The sequence below is a fragment of the Microtus oregoni genome, unplaced genomic scaffold, assembly GCF_018167655.1.
Source record: "Microtus oregoni isolate MIOR12 unplaced genomic scaffold, Mior012 000050F_001, whole genome shotgun sequence".
Taxonomy (NCBI): Eukaryota; Metazoa; Chordata; class Mammalia; order Rodentia; family Cricetidae; genus Microtus; species Microtus oregoni.
Window position 1 is genome coordinate 281,402 of NW_024543225.1, and position 5,530 is coordinate 286,931.

Genomic DNA, 5,530 nt, shown 5'->3' on the forward strand with positions numbered 1-5,530 from the left:
GTATTGTTACCTTTAAAAATGTGAATGTTTTATTTCTGGTTTTAGATATTTTATTGTTTCTTTCACAATTTTATGTAATATATTTTGGTCATAGTCACATCCCTCCTCCAACTTCTCTCACACATCACCTCCCCATTACCCAACTTCCTGTTTGGATTTTTGTTTGTTTACTCCTGGAATCCAATTTGTGCAGCTCAAATACCCTTGGGTATGGGGCTGGCCCTGGATTGTGTTTAACCTACCAGAGAGCTGATTTTCTCTTTCCTGGCAGCTATTAGTTGCCAAAAGCTCTCTAAGTAGAGGTGAGAATTCATTCCTATCCACTCGCATTCCATGATGGTATTTTGCCTGACTCGAGCTTGTGAAAGTCTTATGTGTGTTCCCACAAAACTTATGCATTTATATGTATGTAACATCTCTTATGAGACTGGAAAAACTGTTTCTGTATAGTCAACCATCACCTCTGTCTCTTACAATCTTTCCACCTTCTTCTCCAAGATGATCTATGACCTCGGGGAGAGTAGTGTGATAAAGATGCTTATAGGTTTCTCTAAAAATTAGTTACTTCAAATTGATTTTTATTGTTTTTAATTATGTAGGTTTGTATGTCTGCTTATGGGTATGTGAACATAAGTGTAGCTAAAGTGTATAGTTTGCATGAATATTACAAAAGTGCACTATCATATTTGAGGCCTTCATGTTCCCTCACTACTGACTCATTCCCTCATCCAGGGCAATTTCTAGTTCCCAAAAGATATGCCATTTATTTGTTATGGGAACTCCTTCAGCCAATAGTCTTTAAGATACTGGCCCAGTTTGGGCATGATCTCGTATCCTATAAATGCGGATGAAAAGCAAGCATGTCTCTCTTTGCTGCTGGATTCAGTTCCAGTTCCCAGTATATGCAGAGGACTGCAGATTGTTACCTTTACTGTGAGTTTATCCCCAAATAAATGAACCTTTGTTATACTCCATGCCGGGCTATTGTGGAACTCTTTGGTATGACAACAAACTAGTGAGTTATTTTGTCATATTGTATACATGTAATAGTGAGGCTGCTTGTTTGTTCCTGGCTGCTTAGCCCCTAAATAATCACCCAGAAACCATATTACTTGCAATAATGTTTGGCCAATAGCTTAAGCATATTTCTGACTAACTCATATCTTAAATTAACCCATTTTCATTAATCAGTTTATCACCATGAGGCTGTGGCTTACTGGGCAAAGTTCTGGCGTAGGTCTCTGGTGGGGCTGCATGACGTCACTTGACTCTGCTATTTTTCACCCAGCGTTCAGTTTAGTTTTCCCTACCTACCTCTGTCCTGCCCTGCTACAGGCTCAACTCAAGCCAGCTTTTTTTATTCATTAATTGTAATCACAGCATACAGAGGAGAATCCCACATCATATGCATGTATGTTTCTACCTCTGCTTAAGATATTTTGTATATTGCTGCAATTTTAGGATATATTTATCATATTGCACTGTACATTACTACCTCTGATCAAGATACACACACATATGTGTGTGTGTATATATATATATATATATTCTGCACATTTGTTTAAAGATTGTTCAATATTTTAATATGAAGCCTTAGTCTTTAAGCTATATAGGTATTAAGACTTGCAGGTCAATAGTCATCCATGTTTGTCATTCTTATAGACTAGTCAGGTTCTTTAGATGCATAGAGATTGTATTCCTCATGGATAGGTAATTTTTAACCACTTCAAAGAACTGTACAATATGGCATTTAAGTAACTTAGGATTCTGTTGATGTGAGACACAATTGCTCCTGGTGGTACTGATCTATTCCTGAGAGAATGTTGGGCACTGAGTTTGTTTTCTTCTTGGCAAAACTGGCCTTTGGACAAAGAACTGCCCCTCCATCGACTACTGACAAAGTGTATGGTGTCCAAACTGGACAAGCAGGATACAATCAAAAAGACTGCCAAACCTTGCCAAGACAGGGCAAGATGGTTTTGAAATTTTTCCTGCCTCTGAAAATGGTCTGTCAGATACTCTAGGCCTTAGCCAAAGTTGGTTGCCCCAGCTTTGCAAATGAGACTTTGGGTGATTGCACAGGTAACCAAGTGTCTCTGTCATTTCTTGTGCCTTTTGGAAATTGCTTGATTGCACTTCCTGTTTACTGAGGTAATATTATTTCCCTCCTCAGATCTTCGATGGGGTTGAAGAATAGACAGCCATAGTTACTTTCTCATAGTTACATGAGAATGACTTAGCCAAGAAATTTTTAATGTAAGATTTAGACTCCTTAGGATAGGATAGTTATTGTAACATTTAGCACGTTTCTTGTTTGATGTTTTTCATTCTGGTTGTAATTCTATTTTTTTTTATTGAGAAAAGGAAAAAAAAAGTTTCAGCCTCCTCCCAGCCTCCCATTTCCCTCCCCCTCCTCCCACTCTTCTTCCCCTCCCCCCGCTCCTCTCCCCCTCCCTCTCCAGTCCAAAGAGCAGTCAGGGTTCCCTGCCCTGAGGAAAGTCCAAGGTCCTCCCCGCTCCATCCATGTCTAGGAAGGTGAACATCCAAACTGGCTAGGCTCCCACAAAGCCAGAACATGAAGTAGGATCAAAACCCCGTGCCATTGTCCTTGGCTTCTCATCAGCCCTCATTGCTTGCCATGTTCAGAGAGTCCGGTTTTATCCCATGCTTTTTCAGTCATCTGGTGATGGATGGAGATAGAGACAGAGACCCACACTGGAGCACTGGACTGAGCTCCCAAGGTCCCAATGAGGAGCGGAAGGAGGGAGATGAGCAAGGAAGTCAGGACCACGAGGGGTGCACCCACCCACTGAGACAGTGGGGCTGATCTATTGGGAGCTCACCAAGGCCAGCTGGACTATGACTTAAAAAGCATGTAATTCTAATTTTTATTTGTGTTTTTGCCTCTTCTTTTTTCTGGACAATACTTGATATTTGTTCTTATTGTATATAGTTTTGTACTAGGCTTAGAACACTCTTATTTAGACAAAAGGGAAAGGTGTTGTGGGAACTTCTTCAGCCAATAATAGCCTTTACGATACCAGCCCATTTGGGGCATGGTCTCATATACTATAAAAGCAGAAGAAAAACTTGTGCAGCTCTCTTTTTTGTTGGATATGGTTCCAATTCCCAGTGCAAGCAGATGACTATGGGTTTATCCCAAAATAAATAAACCTTTGTTATACTCCATTCCAAGCTACTGTGGAAGTTTGGTAAGACAACATTTAATCACCCATGTTTTGGTTTTGCTCTATCTTTTATATGTTTAGGAATGAATACTTACCATTGATTATAGTTTCCTACTGTATTCAGTAAAGTAGCATGCTGTAGAAACTTATGACCCGTGAGTGATAAGATGCATCATGGAGCCTTGGTATGTAGCAGAGCTAGATCATCTAGGTTTGTGTAAACCCATGCTGTTGTTTTCACAATGATCAAAGTGGCAGATTCAATAGTTAAATGATTCATGTATCATATTTTTAAAATTCACTCATCCAACTTTCAACATCAGGGTTGCTACTGTATTTTTTTTTCAATTTGACTGAGTATTCTCAAAGAATTAACTGAGAAAATAAATGATACCATGTTTGTTGTCTCAATGAATTACTTTGTCATTGGGCTTCCTTAATCAAGCTTCAGAGAGCCTACTCAAATAAGGACATTTTATCTGCTTTATTCCTGAAAATCAACATCATAAATGTGACAATGTGTTGTATTTTTTTTTTTTTTGATTTTCGAGACGGGGTTTCTCTGTAGCTTTTGGTTCCTGTCCTGGAACTAGCTTTTGTAGACCAGGCTGGCCTCAAACTCATAGAGATCCGCCTGCCTCTGCCTCCTGAGTGCTTGGATTAAAGGCGTGCGCCACCACCGCCCGGCTAATGTGTTGTATTTTTAATGTCCATTTATCTTGGCTGATCCTGTCTCCTCTAAACAAAAGTATATTAAATAAAAGGAAAATGGGGATTCACCCATTAAATAAGAAATACAACTTAATTTACATTAAAGGAAGCTTCTTTTAAGTGAAGGGGAGAAAGGAAAACTATTCCCTTCTCCCAATAAAAGATGTACATTGAGTTGATATAGTCATTATACTGAATATGCGTGGCATCACAAATGAGGTTCAGATAAACCATACAAAGAGGTAAAAATGTGGTTAGGTCTAAGCATTTAGTTTTATATGAGCATTAGCTTTGCTAACATTTATTTTTACAAAAGCTCATATCAATTTAGGATTGTCAATTCACTCGCTTTGGATGTTAACTTCATATTGTATATAATCATACATTTAACTTTGTCTAAAGGGGAATATTTCTCTGATTCATTTCTAAACTCCCAGATGCTTACACATATGCTTTCAACAATTTCAAATTAACTGCTTTTGTTGGGCTGAAGGTTCAGATGATTTAGGTATTCAAGATTCTCATTTTCCTGGACAAGGTGGTTCACTCCCAATGGCAGGAAGAACAGGAGGATCAAAAGTTCACAGGGAGCCTTAAATACATTTTGAATTCCAGGCCAGTTTGTGCTTTGTGAAATTATATTTCAAAAAGTTTATTGTTTCTATCTATATTCTATGTCTCAGAATTCCATTCTTTCCTTGTTTGGATACAGATACATTGATGTATAACCCTTTGAATACTGTTCAAGTCTCCATGCAGCTTGGCAGACCCCTAAATAAAATCTGGTTTTGAAATTGAGCAGGCTTCATTTAACTAGAGATGAGAGTCATCTTTACCCAGTGGTTAGGGTAGATGGCAAAAAAGGCATTTCCCTTGGATTAAAAGCGTATGCTAAGGATCAAGCTTGAGACAAACGTATAGCCTGCATTAATATTCACATAGTCTGAAAGCAATTTGAGGAAGTCAACTAAGCTCATTCTTTTCTACAGCCCAAATAACATTTGATAAGCTATTCAAAGGACACAGGTGTCTCAGTTCAGTGTATGCCAAAAGATAGATGATATTTCTAAGGGGGTCAGATTTACCTCAAAGAGAATAACAAGGCATTCCCTAATATAAAAAAAATCTGATGCTCGTATTTTCAAATATAAGCAATCTGTAAGTTTACTATTTCTCAGTGTGATGTAACACAACATGGTCACATTAGAAACTGTCAATCTGGGTCTCATTAATATGGCACCCACAACCTACCCTCAGAACAAAGATTTAAACTGCATATACTTGATCTCCTAATTCACAGCAATGAGTAGAGTAATTAAAATGTATTAGAACCAGCATACAGAGATAACTTCCTGGGGAGACTGAAGGGGGCAATAAGTTGGAGCCAGAGGGACACAGTATATAGTGTAAATATAATGCATTTTCCTAGGATATAGAGTCTACATATTGTATAGTGTGTTGTGTCCTAACAAACTTGTAAAAGCTAGGTGAAAAATATGGGCACTGACACATTGTGTATATAAGAAGAATATTGGTAAATTTTAGACAGGATCCAAAGATGATTTCGTTACATAGAAAGCATAAACAGTCGGGAAGGTTTTCTTTTAAAACAATACAAAATCAATCATGAA